General features: G+C 40.6%; 1 pseudogene; it reads right to left on the bottom strand.

Annotated features, from left to right (window-relative positions):
- The window catches only part of LOC149207387 (ADP/ATP translocase-like), a 49,644-nt pseudogene that overhangs the window by 13,672 nt on the left and 19,223 nt on the right, over positions 1–16,749 (bottom strand).

Genomic DNA, 16,749 nt, shown 5'->3' with positions numbered 1-16,749 from the left:
TAAGGAGGGGAAGAATAAGTGGAAAGTACAAAAATAAATTAGCCACAACACACCATTACAAATATCACAACAATCACTGCAACCACCATAACAATGACAGTGATACAAAGGAGAAGTGTTGGAAGTTGCATGTAGAGGTCAACCCAAAGGAAAAAAAAAGAGACTAAGAAGAAAAATATCATGGCCACAGAATAATCAGGTGGAAAGGAACTTAGACATGGATGAGAAGATTGTTTGTATATCAATGAACAATGGGTTGAATCTAAGTAGATGACTCTTCCATATTAAGATATGGGTCAAGAAGACAAAAATTGATGCCTTGTTCGCACATGATTATATGAAAACCTCATTGCAGTAGATCTAATCAACAAATTGGGATTGGAAGTTCGTGATCATCCAAGCTAATATCTATTGGGATGGGTAAATAAGCATACAAAAATAAAGGTAACTAAATAGTGAAAAATTATGTTTGCCACTAGTGTTGATTTTATTGGTGAAGTAGAACTAGATATAGTTCCCCTTGATGCATGTGAAGGGGTGTTTGGAAGTCCATATATCAACATGTGGGATGTAATTTTCATGCGAATATCCAACTAGTACCACCTCATCTAGGATGGAAAATCCTTCATCATCAATGCTTATAAGGGAAAGTCCAAAATATCACTATAAGTGTTAACCAAGCCAAGAAATTGATCAATTCTAGAAAGAAGTATGTTTTACTTTTTTTGAGAGAAAATTAGTTTGTAGAAGAGTTAGTGAGAGAAAATTCATCCCTGGTGTTGTACCTGTTTCTCGTAGGCATTTCCTGGCTGTAAAACAACGTTGAGAAACAAATTTGACTAGTCTTTAGGTTCAAGCTGGCCCTTGAACCAGAGGAGGCTCCCTCAAATGTCACGAGGTCTTTTTAACATTGTTCACTGTCACTCGACAACAACCTATGGAGCACAATGGACATATCTATAATTTATTGTGGGTGATTATTGATGATTAAGCAATCTCTATCCATGAATAAGTCACTCTCTTTCAGAGTCCTTGGTTAAAGTGCTAGCATCCAATTTGACAGAATAACATGATTTTAAAAGAATTTGAAAGAAGAATATAAGAGAATTCATGATAATTAAGCAGTCATACTAAATACTTAATCAACCAGACATAGTGGATGCATATAGAATATTTCTACAACCAAACAAAACACATTCAAGAGATGACAGAAGGCAACAACTAATAGATGTAGAGGAATTAACCAAGACAACCACTTCAGTGAATTAATCTCTTTAAATGATTATAAAAGTTAGAGTCAGTTAGTTTCCAGTTGTCGAATATCTTCAAATCCATAATTTTGCTGTCATGGAATAAGTCAAACTCACAAACATTTTTACTGTCATGAGTTCAACCGATCACTGTCTGAAAATCACAATGAATCTAGTCGTCAAAGTTTTTGGTTGATAACGTGAAGTGGTGTTGAGTCTTTGGGAGTCGTCGTCATATATTTTTGGGTCATGGGGTATATTGTCAAAGTGAAGGTTTGTTAAAGTTTTCATTTGAAAATCAACTATAGTCAAGGGTTTGTTGTTCAAAGCAACATGGTTTTTGGGACACTACACTTCTTTTCCTCTTCTAATATTCCTCATTTGCTCTATCCACCTATTCTACCTTTTAATCCCACCTATTCCATCATCCCTCATTCCATACAATTGTTGTATTTCCTATCATACTCTAAGCTTAATCCCCTTTAAAAAACCATCATGCATGAATACTACCCATTTACCCTAAGTCTCCATCCCCTCTATCCCCTAATGGTCATCATTTCAAATCACACTCGCATGCCTCACACTCACCTCCACTACCCAATAGTCATATCATACCTATGATTCGAAATCATTACCTAAGTCATCATATTGTTATATGCATGACTTACATCACTCAACCATAATGCCAAATTTTGAATTAAAATGGTATGCCGCCATTCCATCTCCATCATTGCCTGTGAAATTGTTTTCCAAGCTCGATTAAGTGTTTGTGGTTCAAATTTGAGGATGGTTCACAGTTTAACTGAGCCTAAGATTAGAACACATCACCATTAGCAGATACAAAGCAATGCACTATGCAAAGGTGCTATGTAGTTACACATAGAGCACTGTGCAACTTGCTATGCAACGTCTTCCTGGTGGTCACCCCAACATGGACATTGTTTAATCTTTTTTTTTGGAGGTAGGTTCGTGTCACTCAATTATCAGGCTATGTTTTGTTGCCTACTTCAAGTCTTGGTGAGCTGTGATCAAGTTGTGTTATTAAGTTGCTGCACACATCCTGTCTGCTACACACATAGTCACTTTTAATCTCAGAGTCAAGGTTATGTACAAATGTTGGTTGATTTTGAATGCTGAGTAGTCAGGGTGATTGTTAGTAAAGGTCATAAAGCTTTCCACTCACCCTGCAAATTGCTAAAACGCCCTGTCAGCACTGCAGATTACCCCTGTTTGTTGAATTTTGGTTGCTGGCATGAAAAGTGAAATCTCTCGCCTCTATTTGTGTACACGTAGTCTGTTACAGAAGGGAAAATTTCTAGGTGTTTTTAGGTCAAATGGCTCCCACTACAAGTGGGGGGGGGGTATGTTGTGCGTACAGAGCCTCAAACTTTGGCCCTTGTTAATTCTTCCCCATCCATTAGGGTTGCTTTTGAGAACATTGGGTGCATTCCATTTTTTCAAAAGGTCTAGAAGGTAGGTCATCACACTCGGTTAGCTAGCATGTTTTCTCTAAACTTTAAGAATGACAGGGTCAAATTGGGATATTTGGAGATAGTGGTCACAAAAAAACTTATTACCAATGCTACAGGGCTTCCTACAGCTGGTGAGAAGTGGTTTAAAGGGGATGATATGGATGTCTCAACCTTTAAGGATTTTGTTAAACCTAAGTTTAGCAACAAATTTGCTACAACCTTCCCAACTGTATATCTTCAAGACCATTATAGTGAGTTGTTGAAGGTAATACAAAGATATTTTACATGTGAAGGTAGATTTAGCCGGGCTTACCAATACCACCTAAGACTCCTGTTGCATTTCACAGATAAGAAGCCCATGAATTTAAAATTTTTCTTGCTTAAGAGTTAGGAAAGAATAGCAGGGAATGTTCAACTCCAAAAGGATAATCACATGTCAAGTTTGTTTCATTTTTCCCTTATCAAAATTCTTGTTAAGTTTGTAGTGGACAAAAAGAAGGTTCATTGGTCTGATTTTCTGTCTAGTCTTGGTATATCACCTCAGAAATACTCTTCATCAATCAAAATTTGTGAAGAAAAACAAGAAGCTCCTGGAATACATGAAGAAAAAGTAACTTAGACAGTGGAAGAGGCAAAGATAGGTGAGGAAATAAGTGAACAACCTAGTAAGAAACCTAAAGGAAAACCTGGCAAGAAGTTGAGTAAGGGACAAAGCACAAATCGTAAGGAGAAAGACTAAAAGCCAAAGGTTCATGTGGCACCATCCAAAACAAAGCAGATTTTAGTGACAACAGAGGAAACAATCAAGGATGAACAGTTTGTGCTAAGCCCTAGAACTAGGTCGAAAGTTAAGAAAGCTATGGAGGATTCAACTCCTGAAACAACTGTTAAGGTCTCAGAGGACAAACAAGAAAAGGAAGTGAAGGAGATTGAAGCAATGCAATTTAAATAAGAGGACCCCAAGATGGAAAAACGAAAGAGGCACATGCTAAGTACCAGTTGAGGATAACAGTTTTGAAAAGGCAAAACAAAGAGTTGAGAAAAATAACACAACAAGAAACTAAACAAAAGGAAAGGCCAATGTCTAAGGTTCAACCTGAATCAAAACCTCCCCAACTAGTGTCTACTAAAGAAAAAGACCCTCCTCCTAAAGTCATGGAAGGCAAAGCAGCCACTAGCAAAGCATCCAACAAGAGGAAAAGGAGGTAAAAATCGTTTGTCTGAAATTTTGCAATTTTTTTCATGAGTGAAAGTTGCTTATTCTGCATAGGAGGGGTCCATTTTTATTTATAAGCTGTAAATTGGTTTTTTTTTTAGCACGTTGGGATGGTTCTGGGTGTATGAAGGGTCCTACAATACTGTCGTTTTGTTTCATGAAGTCTAAAGATGTGAATAAGGTAGGGTGCCTATTTGAAATTCAGGTACGCAGCCAGTGTGAAACTGTTTCACACAGGTTGTTACAAGCTCTTGGAGACTTCCAGCTGTCATAAAGCTGAGTGGATGGATGTATACTGGATTTGGGAGCCACGTCAGACTGCCAGTCAACAACTAGGTGTCAACTTTGGAAGGAAAACATAACAGTGCAACGTGCTACCCAGCCAATGTGTAGCAGTCCCAGTTCACTGCCAGCGTTCTACTTTTCCAGTTTTTGTTATGCAATGGACATGTTTCGATGATTTAGACAACTGTTAGGACAATTTGTATTTAGAATAGTGATAATGATCATGATCTTTTTGTTTTTATCATTTAAGGAAAAGTACTGTAAACAACATTAAGTTTCCTCTTTTTTAGTTTGGTTTGATCCACTTCATGGATTGAGGGTGCACTGCATCCAGACATATTTTGATTTCCTAGTGTATGTCTAATTAAGATGGAAAACTGGAATGAAAATTGGTTGGATAGTATTGCAAACTAGCTTTCAGAGACTTGTGTAATGTGATCTAGTTTTTCATGAATAAAGGTGTTTTGTGCTCAGTGTTCCAGTGGATATTCATAGAGATACTTATGGTACTGTGCTTCAGATTTTTTTCATTCTTGTGATAATTATATTTTTATATTTATTTTACAGTCTTTCATCTTATGGGTATGTTGATTCAACTGTGTTAGAATTCAGTCTTGCATTGGTTTAATTAATATGTGCTAAATATTTCAGTTACAAATGGAATATATTATATCCTTGTTTTCTTCCCTTTCCTCTTAATACTTAGTCTCAAATATGAAGCACGAGAGCTTAATAATTTTTTGTTATGTGTGAACGAGTATTTTTCATATTCATCTTCAACTATATGATAATTGGTTTCCTATATCTGAGGTATATGCGAGATAAGCATATGTGTGTGTTATTAGTTGTTAAATGCATAAACATTAATGGTGAGTAGTATTGGGATCACAAATTTTCACTTCTCAGTAATCTTCGTTTACTTCCAGCAAACATTTTATCAAAGAATCCTTTCAGATATCGTCTTTGTCTTCTATTTACATTCAAAGTCCCCAATTTTAAGTTTTTTTGAGTGAGGGAGCCCCCTCTGGTTAGAGAAGACTAGTTTCTAATAAACCGGTCTGTGGTTACCTTCGTGGCCCTTTTCCTTCAACATAAAAGGAATCATGGAGTGCTAACATAGTGGCACTGTTGCCGGGGAATGAATGAAAGTGTTAATCTTCTCCGAGAAATATTGTCAAAGTTCGATATTGGATTGTTGACAGTGAGCAACAAACAGACGCAGATAGGCTGAATCATTCACTTGGCGACTCCGAGTTCAAAGGATCCAGTAGATTGAAATTTCACGGTGACTCCACTGGTCAAAGGTCAGTAATTTCAAGAATTATTGTTAACTGATTTCAAGATGGGTGCAAGAATGAATCCCAGGTATGCTCCTATGGAAAGATATCATATTCCTGGTTTTCTGAATCCCATGCCTCCTGTTGATTGGTCAACCTATCTCCCAATATTCATAGATGGAAAGGGAGAAGATGTTGCTCTACATTTAATTAAATTCCACAAGCATGTATGTAGACTAGAAGTTGTATTTCATGAGGATTCATTGATGAAAATGTTTATGGCAACTTTAGAGGGTAACATAATATCATGGTATAAAGGGTTTCCTATTGCTAGTCTATGTTATCTAATGGATTTTCATTCAGTGATGGATTTCTTTTCAGCATTTTGTATAAATTTTAAACAAACTCATCCTTCTATAGTGCTAATAATTTTTTTTTGTGGAAGATTTAATTATATGTTTCAGCTCATGGGTATTGACATCTATGATTAGGATATAATGACTGATGAAATTGAATAAACCTTTCCCGAGCTATCTTTTCCTCAAGATGAAACAAGAGAAATATAACAAGAAGTAGCTGAAAATGAAACTGACCAGCAAACAACAATTCCAACAGTTGAAGATGAAACTGGTCAGCTAGAGGTTGATGAAGAAATGCAACAGATTTATCCTCTTAAGCCTGATCAAGAAGAGGAGAGCAGTAAAGAAGAAGAGGTGATTCAAGGGCCTCTTGCAAAAGAAGATTTCATTCAGGGATATCTGCCTCCAAATTCAGAAAATGAAGGGTCTGCTGAAGAAGAGCAGGTTGTTTCAGATCTTGTGGATGTGCACATTATTACTGTGGTTGCCTCAATTTAAGAGGGAAAAATCAAAGAACAAAGTCCTCTTGTTGATCATCAAATGAACGTAAAAAATCATTTGTGTGAAGATCCTTTTACTGGCCTCTTGCAATCATTGAAGGAATAGGTTTCTCTTCCCATGGACATTTTACTGCAGGAATTATGGGAGGTTGTGATTTTTTTAGATTTTGGTTCTCAACATTAGTGGAATTTTGAGTTGCTAATCTCTTTTTCTTGATGCCTTCCTAAGGGAACTATGAGAAACATTCATTCAAGTAGACATTTTATTCACTAGTTACATTGGAGAGAAGAGGTTACCTCGTGTATATATCTTTAGCAGGTGGGTGGTTATCATTAGGATTTGAAGCCTGAAGTGAAGGCCCTAAGATCCTGATGGTTTGTTGCCAGAAGTAAGTTCATTTAGTAGTTAATTTTCAGTTTGTCAGTTAAGTTTCAGTTTTTAATTTTGACTCCATTGCCCAATGTTACGAAATAGACTAGTAGTCTGCGTTTTTGTTCTTGGAACCTTGCTAGGAGGCTGCCATCCCCATTGGAGACAATGTTAGAGTCAGTTAGTTTCCAGTTGTTGAATGTCTTTGAATCCATAATTTTGCTATCATAAAATAAGTCAAAATCACAAACATTTTTACTCTCATGAGTTCAGTCGATCAATGTTTGAAAATTGCCATGAATATGGTCGTCAAAGTTTTTGGTTGATAACGTGAAGTGGCGTTGAGTATTTGGGAGTCGTCGTCAAATTTTTTTGGGTCATGGGGTATGTTATCAAATTGAAGGTCTGTTAAAGGTTTCATTTGAAAATCAACTACAGTTAAGGGTCTGTTGTTCAAAGTAGCATGGTTTTTTGGATACTACACTTCTCTTCATCTTCTAATATTCCTCATTTTCTCTATCCCCCTATTCTACATTTTAAGCCCACCTATTCCCTCATCCCTCATTCCATACAGTTGTTGTATTTCCAGTCCTACTCTAAGCATAATCCCCTTTAAAAAACCATCATGGCCCATCATGTATGAATACTACCCATTTACCCTAAGCCTCCGTCCCCTCTATCCCCTAATGGTCATCATTTCAAATCACACTTGCATGCATCATGCTCACCTCCACTACCCAATAGTCATATCATACCTATGATTTGAAAGCATTACCTAAGTCATCACACTGTTATACACATGACCTACATCACTCAACCATAATGCCAAATTTTGAATTAAAACGGTATGCCGCCATTCCATCTCCATCATTTCCTGTGCAATTGTTTTCCAAGCTCGATTAAGTGTTCGTGGTTCATGTTTGAGGATGGCTCACAATTTAACCGAGCCTAGGATTAGAATGCATCACCATTAGTAGTTACAGAGCAGCACACTATGCAAAGGATATATTCAGTTTCACACAGAGCGTTGCACAACTTGCTACGCAATGTCTTCTCGGTGGTCACCCTAGCATGGACACAGTTTAATCTTGTTTTCTGGAGTAGGTTCATGTCACTCAATTCTCAGACTGTGTTTTGTTTCCTAATTCAAGTCTTGGTGAGTTGTGATCAAGTTGTTGCGCACACCTTGTCTGCTACAAACATATTCGCTTTTAATCTCAGAGTCAACGTTATGTACAAATGTTGGTTAATTTTGAATGCTGAGTAGTTAGGGTGCTTGTTAGTAAAGGTATGTTGATGGTGATGGACCCACCAACATTCAAGGGATCACCCCGGTATGAAGTCCCAACTAGAACTCACACCATTTGGTGTGGGAGTCCCATCCAGTATGATGGATCAGTTTCCATTATCTTAAAGATTTGCCTCAGCTCTTGCTTTTCAGCATAGGAGAGTGGTCTGCTTTGTCTTCGAGTAGTGAGGTTTGCGTGCCTGGTGATTGCTAGTGTTACTTGTGTCAATGGTTCTTTCACCGTAGAGGGAGAAGGTGGGTGTGAGTCCAAGTCGGATGGGAGGAAGCCCAAACTCAGTTAGGAACACACAACACAACAAGACATGCACAACTTCCAGAGGAGAAGTCCACATGGATGCGGAAATCACCACACACAAAGAAAGATAACACGTACAACACACAACAAAGGAGACCATGCGAGTTCATTATAGCAAGTTTTCGTGAATGGTCTGTCTGATGTCTAGAGAGGTAACCAACACGGGCAGGACAATGTTAACGACTCATACAAAACATTTTTATTAACATATATGTATTACAAAAAATGAATGAGCTCAAGTGTTAAACACAGGTTAAAGCAACATGTATTACAAGTGTTCAAGATTAGTCTTACAACAGTTACAAAACATGTGTGAAAATGTGTTGGCCTGTTAGTAGGATTTTGAATTAAGTGAAAGTTTCAAGACACATCGTTACACCATACATCACTAACCCCGTGGGCAGGGCGTTGGAGCCATTACTTACTCCTCAAATAAAAGTTTACAGACTCTGAATGCTATGTGGGAGAAGCCGAGTTGAAAAGTCCTTTGCATGTACAAATGAGGGGGTATTTATAACTAAGGGTGACACTGACCCCTTGTGGCTGTTCGACTTCCCTCATGACCATTTGACTTTCATGACCTTTCAACTTTACATGACTCTTCATATGACAAGTGGGTCTCTTTTCCACGTTACATTACATTGATTGACAATATGGCCCATAATAGAGATGTGGACGACATGAATCAACACAAGACTCGACATGACAGTACTGGTACATCAATGCTGCTACTAGTGTGCATGTTGAGCTACAGTGTTGCTGGGTGATGGATGTCCTTATGTTGTGTCACAACTTCACCTCTGCGTGGTAGAATGCGCGGAGTCTTCGATGGTCATTGGGTTTGCTTGATGTTTAATTCACACGTTGCTCCTTGCTTGTATATTGGCATGCTTGACAGGTTCATTTGTTTGCCAAAAGTGCATGTTGCTTCATCCGTTCGTCCATGAACACATCTTTGCATGATCGTCCATTTGCGAGCACATATTTTTCCATGCATCCTTTATTTATCCATTGGTAAACATGTCCTTCTGCATGTACTCCCTTTGTTCATCCCATCTGTCGTCACACCATGTTTGTTTGTGTACCTGTATCTGCAGTCACTCATGACAAGACGACATCAAATCCATAAAACTCCTACTCTACCATGATGCATGATCGTATCAGATGTAGGTGATTAGGAGAGAAGACAAGGTTGTGAGCTTTGAATTGGGATGGAGGCTTCAGGCACTACTGGTGAGAACTGCGCAGAAGTCACTGAGAGGTGGAGACGGGAAATCCAAATCAGCAGTGACTGTCTGCGGGGTCTAGGTCAGCTGGAGGAAAAAACTGCACAATTTTTGGGAGGAGTAATCCAGGCTGCGGGAAGGTTGGGTAGACAAAATTTGCACAATTTTTGGAGGGAGCAGGTAGTGGTAGCCTGGAAGCAAAAACTGCACAAATCCTTGAGGGAATTGGCAACTGGCTACAGGGACCTTGGCAACAAAAACTGTGCAATTCCTAGAGGTAACCGACAGTTGGCTACTGGGACCTTGGCAACAAAAACTGTGCAATTCCTGTAGGGAATTGGTAGTCAGCTGCTTGGAGTTGCTGGCGGGAAAAACTGCGTTGATACTAGGAGGTTGGCCTGTTGATCACCCCTGCGAAATTTCTGAGCTAAGCGGACTACTGGGTAGCAGAGGGCTTGCTCATGAAACCTGTGTAGTTTTCCAGGTGAGCAGTCGGCCGACTGACTGGTGGGCTAGCTGGGAAAATTGCACAATTTTTTGAGGGAGAAAGGGATGGGAAATGGGTGTCTATCCAGCCTGTCTGCTCAATTTTCTTACCCCATGGACATACATGGCTTGCCTTTTTCCAACTCATCAAACATAACAAAAGTTTAGCTTGATCATAGTGTTTCAAAATCGGGAAGGGTAGTTTAGCTCGCGAGTTGAATATTTTCAGAGTATAAGTTTTCATCTCTTGTGTTGCTCCATTGCCAGCAAGCCTAGACAGTACCCTGGTGGAGTCACGTAGGAACACACACATTTCTCCACTGCAGGCGAGGCTGGTCTATACCCCGGTGGAGTTGCATGCTTCACCTCTCTCCGTAGGAAGCCTTTCTCTTCTTTCGCCTTTGTATTTTTTTCAATAGGATTGTGCATAGGAACTTATTTATTTTTGGGGTGGAAGAGGGATCCAGACTTATTGAGAGAAAAAGAGGTTGTTCCTTTAGAGAAGCATGTAAGACTTCTGACACAGGTTTGCTCGTTTACATTTTCCCCTTCTCCATTTATACTAGTTGGATGAGCTTGAACACACATAGCAGAAGGCTGAGTACAGGCATAAGGCTTCCTAGTGTGGACATAGGTTCATGGTTGGACAAAAACTCCCCTTGTAGATGACTCATATTTTCCGTCAAGACTTCATTAGCCAAAGTTTATAACCAAGCACAGAGAAGACGAACACAAGATTGGCCAAGTGCTGCAGTGTCACAAATATCTTCATATCTCAACCACATACTCATTCAAAAGCCAAAACTCAGTAGATGGCAACACTTATTTCCGGAAACAAAAATAGAAAGGTATTAAGCAAACAAAACAAACTAAGATAGAAATAGTAAGAAAGGGAAACAAAATGAAAACAACAAGCAACAAGTAGACTATGTACATGGCACGGGACGTGGGCTGACCTACTGGAAGTAGTGCTTGAGATCTTGGCCGTTGATAGGAAGGTTGTCAATCCTCCCATCAAGTGACTGCAGATGGTACGTGTGTGGGCCAAGCTTCTCGTGGACTATATACGGACCAATCCATAGGGACTGGAACTTCATATGCTTTCCTTTGTCTTCATGGGACTTATCCCATTTCAGAACCAAGTCACCGATATTGAAGTTAGCTTTCCTTGTAGACCTCTTATCGAACCATCTCTTGATACGGTTCTGGTGGAGTGTAAATTTTTATTTTGTTTTCATCCTTTCTTCCTTAATCTTGTGGAGTGTATCCATCCTATGTTGAACTAGTTGGCAACTTGCCTTGGGATTCTTGGGATAGCTGAAGTGCAGGCAAGTAGATATTAGGTGGAAGGATGGCTTCTTTAACATAGACTACGAAGTACAGTGAGGTATTAAGAGTTTAGGTGTTACGCGGTCAGCCTATAATGCATTTGTTAGGGAAGAATGCCAGTTGCGCTACTCAGAGAAAATGTCTTTTTGATTATGCGGATAAGGTTTTTGCTGGTTTCATAACACTGTGAGACCGTTTCCTTGCGGGTAGTAGTTAGATGAGTGTTTCAACACAATACCATTCTATAATGAAAAATCATAAAGTTTCAAAGACGAAAAGTAAATTGCATTATAAAAAACAAGTGATACCGGAACACTGAAGCATGAGATGATGTTCTGTTAGAGGAAGCTGATGACCTCCTGGTCATTCACTTGTTTGAGCGGAACTGCTTCTGTCCACTGTGTGAAATAGTTAGTCAGTGTTAGAATGCAGTGGTGCTATTTTGATGAATGTGGGAAAATATCCCCAATGATGTCCAGGCCTCATTGTTGGAATGGTTCGGTCACTACAATAGGGTGTAGTGGGGTTGCTGACCTTTGTGCTCTACCGGTGCATCGCTGACAGACTGGGCACTTGCAGGCATAAGCGTGTGCATCCTTGAATAATGTGGGCCAGTAGAAACTAGATTGCATAACTTTGTGTGTAGTGGTGTTTCTCGCAAAGTGACCCCCAATAGGTCCGTCATGCAGATCTTGTAACACCTTCTTTGATTCATGTGCCTCGAGGCACCTGAGAAAAACTCTGTTGCTATGCTTCTTGTAAAGCACTTTGTGCGATATGCTAAATATTTGAGGCGCAATGCCCTCTTCTATCTGATGGAAAAGTGAGAGGGTACAATGCCGTGCTCAAGGTACTGGCACACATCTGTATACCAAGAGGTTCTGTCTTCAGTGGGTGTTGCTCGCCTTATATCATACATCTCAACTTCCTGCTCCCAGCCGATGAGCTCTTCTTCTCCCTCCAGTGCATGTACTGCTTCAGCTGCAAGTCTGCAGATCCCATGTCCTTTGACTATGTGAACTGGCTTGATTTCAAGATCATACTCTTGCAAGCCTATCATCCAGTTCACATGTCATTCACCCAGTTCTTATTGTACAAGCAGTGTGCGGACTGCTGGGTGAGGGACGTAGACTATGCAGTGGTTCTTCAGAAAGTAGGGCCTGAAGTGTTTCGCCGCCTTGTAAACTGCATAAGCTTACTTGTCAATGACGGGGTAGTTAAGCTCTAGTACCTGCATGCTTGCGCTCATGAAGGAGATGGGACATTCACCATTCATCTCATCCTTCTGAGTGAGTACTGTAGTGAGTGAATTATCGGAGGCAAAGGTGTATAGCAAGAAGTCCTTCTCGAGGTCTGTGTTATAGAGTGTAGGTGCTTTTACAATAGCCTGCTTGATACAGGTGAATGCATACTTTTCCCTCTTTCCCCAGCTGTAGACTACATCTTTCTTGATCATGTCCTACATGGGCTTGACTATCTGCGCATAATCTGAGATGAATTTCCGGATGAAGTTAATCTTTCCCAGGAAGGACTGCATGACTTTCTTGTTGGATGGGTGAGGGATATATGTAATAGTCTTGACCTGGTATGGATCAACCTTGATCCCAATTTTGGCAGAAATGTGTCCAAGAAGGTTCCCCTTAGACACTTCGAATACACTCTTTTTGGGATTAAAGGAAATCCTGTATTTCCAACATTTCTCAAATTTTTTCTTCAGATGGTGTATATGGTCCTCACATCTCCTTGAGAACACAATCACATCATCGAGGTATACCACTATGCTCTATCTGATGAGTTCGCGAAAAGTGATGTCCATGGTGCACTTAAAGGTTGTGCCTACATTCACAAGCCCAAACAACATTTGTCTGTATGTGAACATACGCCACTTGGTACAGAAAGTAGTCTTAAGTCTGTCAGGTTCTACTACCAGAACCTGATTGTATCCTGAAAAACCATCGAGTAGGGAAAACATCTGTGCCCCAGATACTGTTTGCAGAATGTGGTCCATAGACAGCACGGGGTAGTTGTCTTTGTCTGAGGTGTGGTTCACATTCCGGAAATCAACACACAAGCGGATTTCCCTGAACTTCTTGCGTACAGGAACAAGGTTTGAAACCCACGTGGAATGATGAACTTTGTATATGATCCATGCATCTACCAAGTTAGTGATCTCTTTATGTATGAGGGGTTCAAGTGACAGATGTAATTTCCTCAGCTTTTGTTGATATGGCTTGACCCCTTCTTTGATCGGAATGATTTGTTGGATTATTCACGTGTCATAAGTTTTTAGATCATTGTATGTCCATGCGAACACATCTCAGTACTGTTTGAACAAGCGGACAAAGGCTTTTCACTCTTTCTGTGTGCAACATGTACCGAGATTGACGAACTTCAGATCTTGTTCTGTTCCAAAGTTGATCAGGTCGTGCATCATGGTGGAATTGTGGGTTTTGCTGTTCCTCGAACCTTGAAAGTGTTCTTGCAAGTCATAAAGCTTTTCTAATGATACCACTCCCTTCTGGATGGGGTGGCCTTTCTGTCTACCAGATTCTTCTTGCAGAGATTGCTCGTGCTTGTATTCTTCTATCGCTGCATCCTTGAAGGTGTCAGTGTTGGCCATGAAATGCAGTTACTGTTGATCATCATCAAATACGAGTAAGTTAGTTATGTTATCCGATATAGATGGTCTATACAAAATTTCAATAGTAAATCTATCCCCAATCGGTGACATCCTAGAGGCTGCGTTTTCAAGAGCATTGGCAGTTGCATTACACGTACATGGTACAACAATGATGTTAAATTCTTGGAAGTTAGAGATAAGTCACCATACCTCTTGCTAGTAACTTTTGAGATGCAGTGACAAACAGTGAATGGTGTTACGTACTTACCATACCACTATATTTGAATCACCTACCACTTTGAGCGTGACCACGTTGAGGCTGATGGATTTCTGCAAGCCTAACACGAGTGCTTCACACTCAACAATGTTGTTCGTGCACTCGAACTCCAAGTGAATTGAAGCCAGATGGTTCCTGTTGTTTGGGTCGATAAAGACACACTCGAATCCTGAGCCATCCTATGTCCTTGATCCGTCAAAGTACATGGTCCATAACTCGTCTGTCTTGCTCCATTGTGCATTGATCCTTTTAGAAATGGAGAGCGGCATGACGTTGGATGCCGTGCAATAATCAACCAAACAGTTGTGAACATTACAGTTAAAAAATTCAAATGAGAGCAGGAATGGAGGACAACCCGAGTTTTCTTCTTCCATCTGGAGTGTGTTTAGCACAGTGGAAAGTGATCCTGTAGGTGTGTTTGCTCCCTTGTTGGTAGAGGCCGTGCTGTACATTACTGTCTGTCCTAATGTGTGTAGTAGGATGTCTCATTAACTCTGGATCTTAGTTAGCTCGAACAAATTGAGGTTTGCACGAGTTTTCTTCATGTCATCCATAATGTTGTAGTCTAGAGGTGGTAGACACATCGAGGTGTCCAGGGTAAGACTAATGTTCGTGTTGTCCGGTGGAGTGTTCTGCAGTTTGCTGCTCATGGACATACTCTTGTCCACCGCTGTCTTCCCGGACATGTTCTGTGTTTTCTGCTTTGGGGCTGCTGTTGGATACAATCTTAGGGGTGCCCCTTTACTCCTAAGATTGTAACGACCTTTTTGCTTTGGGTTGTTTCTTCGTGTTCACCTTCAACGCTGCTTTTGAGCATTGATACATGTCACCGCATGCCCGAAACTTGATGCTTCATTAGGTGCAACATCTTCATCATTATCTATGTCTTCCAGCTGTTCCTGCTTATTGTTTTTTGTGTCAAATGTATGACTGCATATAGATCTTGCGACTCGCTTCCCGTCTAAACAAGAATTCTCTAGGTGATGTTCTTTGTGGAATGAACATAATTCAGAGTTTGCACACTAATCGAGCTGGAAAACAGAGCTCTATGTAGTTTTTGCAGGGTACTTATTACTACTTGATGACATGCTTCCTTGCCTTTGTCTGGGTGGATGGTTTCTTGCAGACGTGTTCGTTTTCCATTGTTAAGCTCAGACACTTCTGTTGTCAATTTCTTGATGAGGCAAGTGAGGGTTTTAATATCATTTGTTTCCTTGTCTCTACCTTTGCTCGCCATCACCTGGGACTTCCTGCTTGATCTTTGGAGTCCTTTGCTAGTTCATCATCCTTGATGACTCCAATTGCGCACAGATCTTTCTCAATAGCAATAGCCTCTTCGCAGTTTTCCAATAGTGTTGGTTTCGCAGCTCGCTTGACGAACTGCGCAATGCTGGTCGGCAGTGCAGACGTGTAGTAATCAACAGTGATGGAGTCATGAGGTTTGGTGTCCACTGCAAACTTGTTCAATATGCGTGTAAACCTATTATTGAATTCTTTTACCTTTTCTTTCCCCTCCATCTTCAGGCTTCCCAATTCTTTGAGTAACATGGCTGGGGTCTTGTCGTTAGATTTTTTTTTTAAGAAACATGTGTTTGAACGCACCCCAGTTATGTATGGAGTTGGTTGGAAGGCTGTGATACCATGCAGCTGCACGACCGTCCAAGGTACATGGAAACAATCTACATGCTACATCATCGTACCGTACCTCAAGGGTCTGCAACTATAGGTAGAAGTTGTCCAAATGGTCTTCTGCCTTCACTATGCTGTCAGGGTTGAACTTGATGTTCATTCTCTCCGCCTGCTTGGGCATCTTGTGCAAAGCACTCGGGAGAGCCAATGGTCCCTGAGTCATCCATTCCAGATTTTGGTTAGCCATCTCTTCTTCTTCTTCGTCCTCCTCCTCTTCTTCATAATTTGATGGTTCCGGCTCTGAGTCTGTTGGTTCATCTCCGCCTCCGCCTCCTCCGATGCCTTCCACTCTGCCTCCTGTACCAGAATCTGAGCCCAAGATCATGAGGGTGTCTTGTTCCCCCTATCGGAAGACCGGAGGTTCCTCTCCATCTTCAATAGCTTATGCCACACCTTCAAGTGTGGCAAGAATTACTTCTTCCATTGATGATACAACAACCCCTGTGGGAGTGGCTTTTGCCTTCCTTGATGCGTATGGAAGATGTTGTATGCCTGGGATTAGTCTGACTGCTTTTGCGAACTGGCGGGTGATGGGATGGATAGAGCGAAGGTGATGATATGGAATTTCGTGCTCAGTTCTACGAGGTGAGAAGTAACCAATTGCAGAGTTTCACGTAGGTGAGAGGGAGTGTGAGTTACTGCCTTGAACAGGTGGTTGATGAGTGAGTGTGAGAGGATGTTCAACCATAAACAACTGGCTGCCCCCAGAAATGTTGACAGTGCTAGACCCACCAACATTTAGGGGATCACCGCGGTATGAAGTTCCAACTAGACCTCACACCATTTGGG

This window comes from Pinus tabuliformis, chromosome 1_2 (genome assembly GCF_031772625.1).
Source record: "Pinus tabuliformis cultivar Carrire ecotype Pingquan chromosome 1_2, CPIR1, whole genome shotgun sequence".
NCBI lineage: Eukaryota > Viridiplantae > Streptophyta > Pinopsida > Pinales > Pinaceae > Pinus > Pinus tabuliformis.
Note: the sequence above shows the minus strand (reverse complement) of the source record. Positions and strands in the feature narration are given on the sequence as shown.